The sequence below is a fragment of the Triticum dicoccoides genome, chromosome 1A, assembly GCF_002162155.2.
Source record: "Triticum dicoccoides isolate Atlit2015 ecotype Zavitan chromosome 1A, WEW_v2.0, whole genome shotgun sequence".
NCBI lineage: Eukaryota > Viridiplantae > Streptophyta > Magnoliopsida > Poales > Poaceae > Triticum > Triticum dicoccoides.
In genome coordinates, this window is record NC_041380.1 from 96,318,284 (window position 1) to 96,333,367 (window position 15,084).

Consider the following 15,084-nt stretch of genomic DNA (forward strand, 5'->3'; position numbering starts at 1 on the left):
TGCGGTATTATTTGATCCTCTATTCGACTTTTCTTTTTGAACACCGAATAGAGCATCAGGGGCTACTGTCTATGCGGTAATATTTTTCCTATATTTCAAACACTTACCTCAAAGCCTGTTAGAAGGCTGGCACAGGCTTCAGTCAATCCGCTCTTGGCGGACTGAACCTTCTGGACCACCGCACTCATGATAGTGCGGTGCTCCTCGTCGATGGAAGCGCTCCCAGCAGATTGTCCGGTGCCTCTGGATGGACAGAGGTCACCGGTACAGGCGTCTTGCACCTCTTGGAAGGAGGCTGCCTGCCCAAATCCGGAACCGCTGGAGGTTCCGGCGCGGTGTTCGGCTGAGGGCCAAACTCGGAGCCCTCGGGGGCCTTGTCCCCTCTGCTCCCGGAGTCCGGAAGGTCGCCTTGAGGCGCCTCCGGGACTGTCTCCCCCTGACCCGGTGCCTCTTGAGACAATACCTCGGCGTTTTCCCTAGGGAAAGGGGAGGTGGCGGTCGAAAGTGGATCGCTATCAAAATCCAACGAGCCCAGCGAGCCGTCCGACGATACGTTGATACAGGCTCGTGGTGGTCTGCATAGTCATAATTCGGCGTTAGGAGAAGCAGTGCGACAAAGGAATGCTATGAGTTACTCTGGTATCCGAATACTTACGACATCCCCAGGGGCTTGGCCCTGGGAAGCCACTCATCTTCGCCTTCGGCGGCGGTGGTAGAACTGTCCGGAAGGAGAGTCCTTCCCTTCTTGGACCCTTCGGACTCCCCAGTTGGGGCGGCCTTCCTTTTCTTGTCTCCCCCAACTGAAGGGGGAGCATCTTCTTCTTCCTCCTCATCTTAGGGGGAAGAGTGTGTCGCAAAGTTATCGGACGATGAGTGATGTAGGGTAGGAACCCTATAGGCCGATCTTTCACGAAAGGAGCGGATCTCGCGACGAACACAAAGAACACGAGGAGGGAAACGAGGGGAAAATTGCAAGGGGAACACAAGAGAACACTCAAACCAACAAGTATGATCACACATGCGCTAGATCGATGAACACAAAGGTGAGATACAAGATCTAAAGTCAACTAAGGACGATACAAGGGGTAACCGGTTCTTCTTCGTCAGGAGGTCTTGAATCCACAAGGGGATCATCCCATAAAGGGGTCTTGAATCCAAGGTGGTTCTTCTCCGAAGAGGGGCCGCGGTCTCTCTCAAGGAGTAGATCCGATATGGATGAGCGAAGCTCTATCTCACAAATGAGCTAACACAACGCTAACCTTAGAAAGGAGGTGGAGGTGGTCTATTTATAGTCTTAGCTACAAAGGGGTAAGTGGGAGAGGGGTACAAGGCCAAAGGCCCGCGGCTGCACACAGGCAGGTACCAGACGACCGGTGGGGGTCGGACGTTCGGTGGCTTAGGACGGTCCGGACGTCCGGCGCGCGTCGGACATCCGCTGATTCTTCTCGGGACAGGTGGCGTCGAACGTCCGGTCGGTGTTGGTCGTCTGACGTTTTGCTTCGGGATCGGTGGCACCGGATTTCCGGTAAGTGTCGGACGTCCGGTGCCTGGGACTTGTCGGACGTCCGGTGTTCGTCGGTCGTCCGGCGGCTGTAGAGGGTCGGACGTCCGGTGGCTTCCGGTCGTCCGGTCGCTGAAGACTCTGCAGTTCCTTCTTCTTCCATCTTCTCTTCCAGGCTTCCCTCACGGATGGTGTAGGTGTTCCTTGGCGCTTGCACTCCTCCTCGTCATCCGTGAAGTTCTGACAATACCTATGCATGCACACGAGAGTTGTGTCAAGTAGTATACCATCCTCGAAGGGGTCAAGTGAGCACGTGTAAAGGAGATGATTCACCTTTATGTATGTGAAATAGATGTCGCACGTGTCACTTGCTAAACGGACTCTTGACATGGTGATGTCCATAGGATGCTCCGCATCAATGAGTCCGATGACGCCTGGCGTTGGGAACTCTTTCGGGTTCCCTTGGCCTTCTTGGTCTTCTCCGGCACCTTATAAGGAGCTGGAGTCAGCATCTTTGGCAGGAGAGCGTCTGTTGGGCCTTCGGGCAAAGGAGCCAGACAGTCGATCTGTCCGGCCATCTCCTGCCAGTCCTATCAAAGGTACGGGAGCTTAGATCCCGTATAGAGTCAAACTATGAAAAACAAGTATCCTGTGAGAGGTAAAACATCTTACCGCACTGGCTTGGTGCTTCGCGCAGAATCCGCGATCCTCCGTAGTGTGATGGGGAACCTCGGCACCCTTGAATAGCACCTTCCAGCCATCCTCGTGAGTTGTGTTGAAGAGCCTGTTCAGAGTTCGGTGCTGGGCCGGGTCGAACTCCCACAAGTTGAAAGCCCATTGTTGGCAAGGGAGGATCCGGCGGATGAGCATGACCTGGACTACGTTGACGAGTTTGAGCTTCTTGTTCACCATGTTTTGAATACATGTTTGGAGTCCGGTCACCTCTCCCGAACTACCCCAGGACAGGTCCTTCTCTTGCCAGGAGGTGAGCCGCGTGGGGATGCCAGATCGGAACTCGGGGGCCGATGCCCATTTAGGGTCGTGCGGCTCGGTGATGTAGAACCACCCCGATTGCCACCCCTTTATGGTCTCCACGAAGGAGCCCTCGAGCCATGTGACGTTGGGCATCTTGCCCACCATGGCGCCTCCGCACTTCGCCTGGCGGCCGCTCACTACCTTCGGCTTGACATTGAAGGTCTTCAGCCATAAGGCGAAGTGGGGCTTGATGCAGAGGAAGGCCTCGCACACGATGATAAACGCCGAGATGTTGAGGATGAAGTTCGGGGCCAGATTGTGGAAATCCAGGCCGTAGTAGAACATGAGCCCCCGGACGAATGGGTGGAGAGGGAATCCCAGTCCGCGGAGGAAATGGGTAAGGAACACTACCCTCTCATGGGGCCTGGGGGTGGGGATGAGCTGCCCGTCATCTGGGAGCCGGTGCGCGATGTCGTCGGGCAGGTATCCGGCTCTCCTCGGCTTCTTGATGTGTCCCTCCGTGACGGAGGAGACCATCCACCTGCCTCCCGCTCCGGACATGGTTGGAGAAGGTCGAGGGGGGAAATGCGGACTTGGGCGCTGGAGCTCGAGTGTGCGAAAATGGATGAGCAAAGGAGGAAGAAGGCGTGGATGAAAAGGTGAATCCTTATCCCTTTATATGGGCGGCCAAAACTATGCGCCCCCACTAGCTTGGTAAAACTCGCTTATCCCCCAAGAGCCGTAATCGATGGCACGGTTGGGTTACCCACGCCCATATTGATGAGAATCCCGTAATAAGGGGGACACGATCTCTGCTTTGACAAGACGTGTCGAAAAACTGCCTCGCATTATGTGCGGGGCTAGTTAAAGGAAACAGTTCGGATAATCATCGGGCCACGGCATAATGTCGTGTTGCCAAAAGAAGTCAGCAAATTGGATTTGTGGAAATATTATTCTCTCTATGGTGGTATGTGGATTTTGCAGGGTCGGACACTATCCTTGTATTCAAATTCTTCTGTGATGTGTTCGGAGGAGGAACCCGCCTTGCAATGCCGAAGACAACACTGCGCGCCGGACTCATCGTCATCGAAGCCTGGTTCAGGGGCTACTGAGGGAGTCCTGGATTAGGGGGTCTCCGGACAGCCGGACTATATCCTTTGGCCGGATTGTTAGACTATGAAGATACAAGATTGAAGGCTTCGTCTCGTGTCCGGATGGGACTCTACTTGGCGTGGAAGGGAAGCTAGGCAATACAGATATGTATATCTCCTCCTTTGTAACCGACCTTGTGTAACCCTAGCCCTCTCCGGTGTCTATATAAACCGGAGGGTTTTAGTCGGTAGGACAACATACAATCATACCATAGGCTAGCTTCTAGGGTTTAGCCTCTCTGATCTCGTGGTAGATCTACTCTTGTACTACCCATATCATCAATATTAATCAAGCAGGACGTAGGGTTTTACCTCCATCAAGAGGGCCCGAACCTGGGTAAAACATCGTGTCCCCTGCCTCCTGTTACCATCCGCCTTAGATGCACAGTTCGGGACCCCCTACCCGAGATCCACCAGTTTTGACACCGACAGTTCCCATAACACCCAACTGCGTAAGGAACGCAAAATCAAGGAACATAACACCGCTATGACGGAAACTAGGGCGGCAAGAGTGGAACAAAACACCAAGCATAAGGTCGAGCCTTCCACCCTTTACCAATTACATAGATGCATTAAGTAAATAAGAGATGTTGTGATATCCCAACAATAAACCATGTTCCAACATGGAACAAACTTCATCTTCACCGGCAACTAGCAACGCTATAAGAGGGGCTGAGCAAAAGCGGTAACATAGCCAAACAACGGTTTGCTAGGAAAAGTGGGTTAGAGGCTTGACATGGCAATATGGGAGGCATGATATAGCAAGGGTGTAGGTAGCGCGGCATAGCAATAGAGCGAGCAACTAGCAAGCAAAGATAGAAGTGATTTCGAGGGTATGGTCATCTTGCCTGAGATCCCCCAAGGAAGAAGAACGAGTCCATGAAGAAGACAAACGGACGTAGTCGAACAAAACATCACAAACACGATGTTATTGGAACTAACCTGAAGAAGCAACACCGGAAAGAAGCAAACAACATGGTAAACAACCATCTCATAATCGTGGCATGATGCACAACAAAGTATGATGCATGTCCGGTTTAATGAGGCATGGCATGGCAAAATGCACAAGCAAAACTACAAGTTAAGTGGAGCTCAATATGCAACGAGTTGCATATTGACGGAACACCACATCAATTATTTAGTTCTCTCTTGTTTATGTACCCAACAATATTAAATGTTGATTAACATGGCACGAGGTGAAGCAAAAGAAAACTACCTATCTAGGCAAGGTTAAATGAGGCCGGAACAACAAAACAACAAGTCCGGAAACTCCTCATGTGCATATTTTAGGTTTGGTACTGTTCTTCCCTAAACCATATTTTAGAGTTGTTAAACATGCAAAGTAAGGTCACCATGATAATCTATGCATTTTCATACCCCATTTACATATAAAGTTTACTTAAAATGGAGCTGTGGTTATTTAGTTATGAATTAAATCATTTTATCATGTTATTAAAGAAAATTTAATCAAACATCATTTTTAACATTTTAAACATGCATGAAAGTTGGAAATTATTAAACTACACAAAATTCTAAGCATTTTTCATATATAAGTTATTTTAAACCGATGCACGATTGTTGAGTTTTAATATGCATGAAGTTTAGGGACTTTTCTGCAAAATGGTAAACCTCTGGATAAATAGACAAATCGTCTGCTAAACAACAGAAGTTGGGCCGAAAGTGGCTGGCCCAACTGTGCACGGTCAAAAGGGCTGGGCAGAGCTCACATTGGGCTTGTTTCGCGCGGATGGGCCGGGGAGGCAGTGAGCGCTGCTCGACCTGAAGCAGGGGACGAAGGGGAAGCAGCAGCGCGGGACTACGATGGCGCTGCGAGCGGGCGCACGGAACTTGCGGCGGCGGACATGCAGGGAAGGCCGACGAGGAGCAGTGGCGAAGCAGAAGAATCGAGCGGTACTTGGCACAGGTTCATCTTCCTTGTGTGCTCGCACGGAGAAGCAGGAGGAGGCCGGCGATGGACTTGGCGGCACTGGGACGACGCGAGACGGGAAGGTGAGGGCACACGGCGGCTCCAGTCGCCGGCGGGCAGGGTCGTCAGAGCGGCATGGTCTTCTGTTCATCGAGAAGCATAGCAGCGGAGGCGCTGGACGGAAAAGACGGCAGCGGGGACTGACAAGGCAGGGGTCTTGCTGGAGGTGGTCGACGGCGACGTTTGGGTGCCCCGGCGAACTGCAGCTCCGGCGAGAGAGCGACGGCGCAGTAGGGACACAGCGGGAACGGCGCGGGAATGGAGGCGGGGCATGGATCCGGGCGGTGGAGGCCCTAGCCGGATGGCGGGTGACGAACTTGAGGCGCTCAGGCACCATCGCTGCTCCAACTCCCTGCAGCAACCAGAGAGAGATGAGAGACCGGAGGGAGAGAGAGACAGAAGGAGAAGTGGTGGGGGAAGGGCGCGGTGGTGCTCATCTTGCTCGCAGAAGGGTCAGACGCCAGTGGCAGATGGGAACGACGACTTGGTGGCACAAGGAGACGATGCCAAGCGCTCCTGCTCAGGCACGAGCATGGAGGGGGAACGCGGGGCCATGAGCAGAGGAGTTGTGGATCTTGGGATGGAGGGGATCGAGAGGAGCTGTGGTGATTGGTGGGTTTGGATCCGGAGGGATCCCGAGGTGGGTGGCGGCGGCTCGACGGGACAAGTCCCTAGAATTTAGGGTTGCTGATTTATATAGTGAGTGGGTTAGGTTAGGGGTTAATCGGACCCTCTGATTTAGATCAGACGCTCGAGATAAATAGGCTAGGGAGACCAAAAAGAAAAACGGAGATGTTTTGTAGATGTTTGGGGATGATCTGAGTCCAATGGTGATAACTGCCCAGGTCAGGTTCGGGACAACTTTCGGACGCGCATGCGAGGGGGTCGATGCACTGTGCAGGGAGGGGTTTCGGGGCCAGGCGGTTGATAGTGGACTGTGCAGAAAGCTTTGGGCTGAGAGAAGAGAAGAGAGAGAGAGACCCGTCGACTGTTTTCGGAGACCGAAAACATCCGACGTTTGACCGGCTATATTGCCGCTATAGTTTAACGATTGGGCTATCAAATGGACTCTGAATGCGATGAAACATCGCAAACGGTCTACTGAAAACATAACAACACCGGACGCCAACTTTCATCCCATTCCGAAAACATTTTTCTGGCCACTTATAAAATAGTATTTCGGACGTGCCGCGGGCGCGTGCAGGTGTGTCTGGGCTTAGAACGGACAGCAAAGAGAACTGGGGAACCCGGACGGATGCAAGTTTTGAAAACATGCAGATGCAATGCGGATGATGACATGGCAAGATGCAACACGCAAGCAAATGACAGGACAACAACACCGAATAACTGGAAGACACCTAGCGCATCGGTCTCGGGGCGTTACACTCTTCTCCAGAAGCGCGAAGGCCGCGCGGTCCTCGGCCAGAACTTTCGCCTTGGCATCGAGTTCGGCCTTTTCAGCCTACACCTTTTGCTCCAGTTCCTCTAGCCGTCCGTGTTCAGCGGCCTGCGCCTGCGCCAGCTGCCCCATCTCTGCGTCGCGACCCTTGACGGCATCCTCACGGGCCTTCATCCTCTCTTCCTCCGTCTGACGGCCACAGACATCTTCGGCACGCTCTTCGCGCAGGATCTTCAGCTCGGCCTCTAGCTCCCGGCAGCGACCCTAGGCGGCCTCGGCGTCCTTCAGCGCCGCCTCGCGAGCAACCGCTGCCTGAGCTGCGGCTCGCCTCTCCCCCTCAAAGGTTGCCGTGGACTGGCTCAACACCGCCCGAATGGACACGTCAAAATGAAGCCAACCGGAGATCAGCTCCAGGCGCCCAGCCGCCAGGTGGGGTTTGGCACTCTGGAGATCTTCTCGCAGCCGGGCCATCTTAGAGAGGGCTCGCTCCAGGACGTTAGGAGAAGTAGAGGAACCTAGGGCCGGCAACACGGTGGAAGGAGGAGGTAGAGGTGTCGTCGTCACCATGTCCTGAGAGGCTGGAGGCTCCCGAGCCTCTTGGACCCCAGCACCCGAGCCAGACTCTGGCACCTCCCAAGTCAGCGGGGCCATGGGGGTTGACTTCTCCCGAGGATGCTCCACCGAGCCTCAAGAGGATGATCGGGCTGGAGAAGCACGAGCACCATCCCCACCTTTGCACATGGAGAGGGGCGTGGTCGTCGGAGGCGGCCCGGACTCAAGAAGCACCACCTCGCCCTCCCTTCTCCTCTTCACCGCTGGTGCCTGCCTAGTTACACAACAAGGAAGAAGAGTCAGAAACAAGCATCAGCAGGAAGAATGAGGTAGGATGAAAATACTCACTGATCCACCGCGGCGTAGTCCCTCCGCTTCGGGAGCCTAAAGCCGGAGAGCTTCGCGACCCAAGGCGCGGGTGCACCAGCCCATGAAGCAGAAGCAGGAGCAGCAGTTGAGCCGGAAGCGGCTCCAGCCAGCACTGGAACAGCAGTAGAATCTCGGGAGATCAACGCTGATTGGTCCCTCGTCGAGATGATGGGCGGCTCTCCCTTCTCCGGGCGGGCGTCAGCCTCGTCGTCGTCAGGAAGGGTACAGAGGATGTCAGCTTTGCTCAAGGGGGAGGTCTCCCCCATCCTTTCAGGGGTCTCCTCTGAGTCTTCATCCTCCTCCTCCTCCTCATCTTCCTCCCCGCGGTACTAACCAGAAGACACATCCACATGCGTCAGCGCCGCAGGCACCCCAGTGGGTGCCGGCGGCTCCAGTCCGCGCCCGTCAAAGGTTGGCTTGGAGGCCACGACCATCGCCCCATCCTTGCGGCGGAACAAGGCACTGAAGACATTCGGCGGGTACTCTTGTTCGTCCCCGACCATGATGCGGGGAGCCACAACCAGCTCATCATTGAACAAGGCTTTCGGGCTTAGGTGAACCTTGTCCTCTTCATTCCCAAGCTCCCACAAGGAGCACATACGCGCTTGGAGTGGGGCTATGCGCAGCATCAGGAATTCCCTCACGAGCATGGCCCCTGTCACCTTCGCCGCCTTCGCATTGCCCGGTTTCAGGTCGGTGTTCATCTGCTCCAGCACCAACATTGCCCGCTTGTCAGTGAGCTTTGCACGATAACACCCCTTGTCAGAGTGGGGCATCTCCGTCGGCAGCGTCAAGCATGGGTGGACGCACTTGGCGTCCATCATGGCCCACTTGCTCCGGAAGCCGTCGGCCTTTTTCCCAGTCTTCGAGATTGAGTTGGCCTTGCCGACCGCGATGAAATTGGCACACCCGGAGGTATGGCCATCGTTGATGCGGAGGAAGAAGAAGTGGCGAAGCAGAGCCACGAAGGACATCATGCCAAGGTACGCCTCGCAGTAGTAGGCGAATATCGACAAGAGAAGGATGGAGTTGGGATGAAGATACAGTGCCTGCAGTCCATAGTGGTCCAGGACCTCAAAGAAGAAGTCAGAAAAAGGGGGAACCAGTCCTGCGGCGATGCTGCTCGTAAAGAAGGGGAAGAAGGTGCTTCCTTCAGGCTCTGGCATGGCAGAACCGACCTGGAGCTCAGTCTTCTCCCTCTTGTTGCTTTCCCCCACCGTCAGCAAGCGCGTGGCGGTGAGGTTCTTCTCTGAGATGTTGGGCGCATCGAGGGTCAGCTCGTACCAAGCCGGCGGCGAGGCAGCCTTAACCTTGCGCGGCGCCATTAGTCGCTGATGCGGGAGAAGATGGAAGAAGATCTGGAGGTTTCTGAAGCAAGGGGTGAGAAAGGGGATCTGGAGCAAGGTGGAGGAAGGCAATGAAGGCAAGCATAGCCCGCGCCTGCCTTTTATCAGTCAGGTAGTTGCCGAGGCAACATGGGGAAGCGAAGACGTCCACATCCAATCAACCGCCACACGTCGACCAAGTCCGCAGGCTATTGGGGCCCGCGATGCTCCGCACTTGAACTTTGGCTTCGCCTCAAAGCCAAGCCGGAGCGCGCCTTGGGCCCGGGGGCTACTATCGGCGTTCTAGGAACGGGGGTCCCTAGGCTTGCCTGCTTGTGGCCCACGGCGTGGCTTTGCGAGCGGGCCTGTACGGCCCATCTTCACCAACAAGCACTCAAGACCCTTGCGAGGGGCCAAGCCTCGCAAGGCAGATGACACAAGACCTCCTTGGAGCGTCCTCACCAGGCTGGCTCACGAGGGGCAGAGCGTTAAAGGCAAGGCAAACCTCACGAGGTTTCAGTGATGTGAGCCATGACGACCAAGATCAGGCGGGCGCCAGGCGGGCGCCAGCGCACAGTGTCCTTGTTTCCTCTTTGGTGCTAAGGAAGCAAGCGCAGGCATGGAGTACTGAGGTGTCAAGCAAAGGTTTCCATATTGGTGCAACAAAACCAAGACTAGCAAGACGGCAAGACGGAGGTCACCGTGGAGCCCAAGACGACATCACCACCAGAGCCTTTTGCAGGCGAAGACTGCTTTTGTCAGTATAAGTTGTACTAGTTGTCCCCTTTCAAATTGGCCATTGTTGGCTCCCTTCCCGCTCAATATTTGGTGAAAGGACCAGTGCCTCTATAAATAGGACTAGCCACCAACATAGCTAGGCATCTCATTTTGAGGGGCGAGATCCGAACAACCACAAGTTCACCAAGCACAAGAACACCTCGCCTCAGGAGGCTATTCTTCCCCTTGTACTGTTCATCCTTAGCCCAAGAGGCAATCCACCACCACCACACTAGAGTAGGGTATTACACCACAATGGTGGCCCAAACCAGTATAAATCTTGTGTCCTTTGTGTTGCGAGTTCGTCGAGTTAGCCCTTGATATCTTAGCGAAGCTAGGGCGTGGATCCGTAGGGGGAGATCTTTGCGCGCACCCCAGTGTTCGAACCTTGAGGGTTTTGCCAGAACCCGAAATCCGACAGAAACTATTACTTATAATGTTGATCCTATTGTTCCTACCGCTTATATTGAGAAACCACATTTTTCCTGTTAGAATAAAGGATCATGCTAAAGCTTCAACTATGGTTTGTAAGAGCTATACTAGAGCACCTACACCCCCTGAGCAAATTAAAGTTGAGCCTAGTATTTCTATTGTTAAAGATCTCTTGGTTGATAATATTGATGGGCATATTACTTATTCCTGTGATGAAGCTCCTAGAATTGCCAAACCCTATATGAAAGATAAACATAGACCTGTTGTTGGCATGCATGTTGTTCCTATTAAAATAGGAGATCATTGTTATCATGTCTTATGTGATGTGGGTGCTAGTGTGAGTGCAATTCCTTATACCTTAATAAAGAGATTATGAATGATATTGCACCTGCTAAGATAGAAGATATTGATGTTACTATTAAGCTTGCTAATAGAGATACTATATCACCAATTGGGATTGTTAGAGATGTTGAAGTCTTGTGTGGGAAAATTAAATACCATACTGATTTTCTTGTTCTTGCTTCCCCACAAGATAATTTTTGTCCCATTATATTTGGTAGACCTTTCTTGAATATTCTTAATGCTAAGATAGACTGCGAGAAAGATATTGTTACTGTTGGTTTAGGGGATATGTCTCATGATTTTAATTTCTCTAAATTTTGTAGACAACCCCATGATAAAGAATTGCCTAGTAAGGATGAAATTATTGGTCTTCTTCTATTGCCGTGCCTCCTGCTGATCCTTTAGAACAATATTTGCTAGACCATGAAAATGATATGTTTATGAATGAAAGAAGGCAAATATATGAAGTATTCTTTAATCAAGGACCTATTTTGAAACAAAATTTTCCTATTGAAATCCTTGGGGGTCCTCCTCCACCTAAGGGTGATCCCATGTTTGAGCTTAAACAATTACCTGATACTCTAAAATATGCTTATCTTGATGAAAAGGAGATATATCCTGTTATTATTAGAGCTAACCTTTCAGAGCATGAAGAAAATAAATTATTGAAAACTCTGAAGAAGCACTATGTTGCTATTGGATATAAGCTTCATGATTTTAAGGGCACTAGTCCCACTTTATGTCAGCACAAAATTAAATTGGAGAAATATGCTAAACCTGTTGTTGATCATTAACGACGGTTAAATCCTAAGATGAAAGAAGTGGTAAGAAATGAAATACTAAAGCTTCTGGAGGCAGGTATAATTTATCCTATTGCTGATACTCAATGGGTAAGTCATGTTCATTGTGTCCCTAAGAAGGGAGGTATTACCGTTGTTCCTAATGATAAGACTGAATTGATTCCACAAAGAATTGTTACACGTTATAGAATGGTAATTGATTTTCGCAAATTAAACAAAGCTACTAGAAAAGATCACTACCCTCTACCTTTTATTCATCAAATGCTAGAAAGATTATCCAAGCATACACATTTTTGCTTTCTAGATGGTTATTCTGGTTTCTCTCAAATACCTGTGTCAAAAGATGATCAAGAGAAAACAACTTCTACTTGTCCTTTCGGCACCTTTGCTTATAGGAATATGCCTTTTGGTTTATGCAATGCACCTTCTACCTTTCAAAGATGTATGCCTGCTATATTCTCTGAGTTTTATGAAAAGATTGTTGAGGTTTTCATGGATGATTTCCCCGTTTACGGAACTTCTTTCGATGATTTCTTAAGCAACCTTGACCGAGTTTTGCAGAGATGTGAAGAAACTAATCTTGTATTGAATTGGGAGAAGTGCCACTTTATGGTTAATGAAGGTATTTTCTTGGGGCATAAAATTTCTGAAAGAGGTATTGAAGTTAATAAAGCTAAAGTAGATGTTATTTAAAAGATGTCATGTCCTAAAGATATCAAAGGTATAAGAGGTTTCCTTAGTCATGCTGGTATCTATAGGAGGTTTATTAAAGACTTCTCTAAAATTTCTAGGCCTCTCACTAATCTCTTGCAAAAAGATGTTCCTTTTGTTTTTGATGAGGATTGTGTAGAAGCATTTGAAATACTTAAGAAAGCCTTGATTTCTGCACCTATTATTTAGCCACCTGATTGGAATTTACCCTTTGAAATTATGTGTGGCTAGTGATTATGCTATCAGTGTTGTTCTAGGACAAAGAGTTGATAAGAAATTAAATGTTATTCAGTATGCTAATAAAACTCTAGACAGTGCCCAAAGAAATTATGCTACCATTGAAAAAGAATTTTTAGCAGTTGTATTTGCATGTGATAAGTTCAGACCTTATATTGTTGATTCCAAAGTAACTGTTCACACTGATCATGCTTCTATTAAATATCTTACGGAAAATAAAGATGCTAAACCTAGACTTATTAGATGGGTTTACATATTATAGATAGAAAGGGAGCTGAGAACCCCTTTGCAGACAACCTGTCTAGGTTAGAAAATGTTCTTGATGACCCACTAGCTATTGATGATAGCTTTCCTGATGAACAATTAGTTGTCATAAATGCTTCTCGTAATAATCCATGGTATGCTGATTATGCTAATTACATTGTTGCTAAATTTATACCACCTAGTTTCACATACGAGCAAAATAAAAAGTTTTTCTATGATTTAAGACATTACTTTTGGGATGACCCACACTTTATAAAGGAGTGGATGGTGTTATTAGACATTGTGTACCTGAGCATGAACAGGAACAGATCCTACACAAGTGCCACTCCGAGGCTTATGGAGGGCACCACGCTGGAGATAGAACTGCACATAAGGTATTGCAATCCGGTTTCTATTGTCCCACTCTCTTCAAGGATGCTCGTAAGTTTGTCTTGTCTTGTGATGAATGCCAGAGAATTGGTAATATTAGTAGACATCAGGAAATGCCTATGAATTATTCACTTGTTATTGAACCATTTGATGTTTGGGGTTTTGATTATATGGGACATTTTCCTTCCTCTAATGGGTTTACACATATTTTAGGTGTTGTTGATTATATTACTAAGTGGGTAGAAGCTATTCCAACTAGTAGTGCTAATCAGAACACTTCTATTAAGATGCTTAAAGAAGTTATTTTTTCTGAGGTTTGGAGTCCCTAGATATTTAATGACTGATGGTGGTTCACATTTTATTCATGGTTCTTTATGTAAAATGCTTGCTAAGTATGATGTTAATCATAGAATTGCATATCCTTATCATCCTCAGTCTAGTGGTCAAGTAGAATTGAGCAATAGAGAGATTAAATTAATTTTGCAAAAGACCGTTGATAGATCTAGAAAGAATTGGCCTAAGAAACTTCATGAATGGAGAACCCATGCCAAGTTGTTTAAAGAAAAGGTTAAAAGAAGGCATGACAAAAGGATACAAAAGCGTGAGTTTTAATATAGTTGACCATGTTCTGCTATGCAACTCTCGTTTAAGATTTTTTGCAGGAAAGCTTCTCGCTAAATGGGAAGGCCCCTACATTATTGAGGAGATCTATCGTTCCGGTGCCATAAAGATCAACAACACCGAAGGCACAAATCCGAAGGTGGTAAACGGTCAAACAATCAAACATTAAATCTCAGGAACTCCCATAAATGTTGAGACCAATATAATTAATACCGTAACACCGGAGGAGTACATAAGGGACACTTTCCAGAACGTTTCACACTCCGAAAAGGAATAGGTATATGGTATGGTAAGTAAACCGACTCCAAAACGTTTCCAATGATAATTTTTCTCCGTTTTGGAATATTTAAAAAATTAGGAAAATTAAAAGTAGTCTGAAAGAGACACGAGGCCACCACAAGGGTGGAGGGCGCGCCCTACCCCCTGGGCGCGCCCCCCATCCTTGTGGCCACCTCGGGTGCCCTCCGGACTCCGTTTTCTTGCACGGTACTTCTTTTGGTCGGTAAAAATTCATTATATAATCTCCTGAAGGTTTTGACCACCGTACCTTGGCAAAATCCCCTGTTTTTGTTTTGAGTTGTTTCTGCAACAGATTTGAAGCAAGATGTCGTCCCAAGATTCGGAGGGAGAGAGTTACATGGCTGATTATATCACAAACCCATAAGCATATGGGGATGTTGAACATTATGGTTGGACCACGAAGGAAGAAGAAGACTTGATCAAAAGGGGAAGGAGGAGACAAGCTCCGATGAAGAGGATGATCCACTACCTCAACCTGGCGACGTGCATGTCGAGTTCAAAAAGTCAAGCCTCCCTAAGGTCCAATCTATCCGACACATTTTTTGTAGTACAACAAGGCATCATTATGCAAAAAGATAATGAAACTCGAGCTCGAGAATGAGGATCCGAGGGAGGAAAATTTTAGCCTCAGACGCAAGCTAGAGAAGAAGAATGCAACAACTCCTTCATCACCACCTCCGAAGAACGAGACATAATACATGGGCACGGGCACTCCCCTTGGCATCTGCCAAGCTTGGGGGAGGTTCCCCGGTATCATATCACCATCACACCTTTACCTTTATCATTTTTCTTAGTTCAATCCTTTTGGTTATATCTTGATCTGGTAGAATTAAGTTTTTAGTATGATCTAGCTTTGAGTTTTGCTTTATGTTCCCTCTATGTAATCGAGTCCTTGAGATATATAATAAAGAGTAGTTTTGAGTCGAGGGCTTTGATTTCTTGCTATGATCTTGAGGGAATTAAATAAAAGAA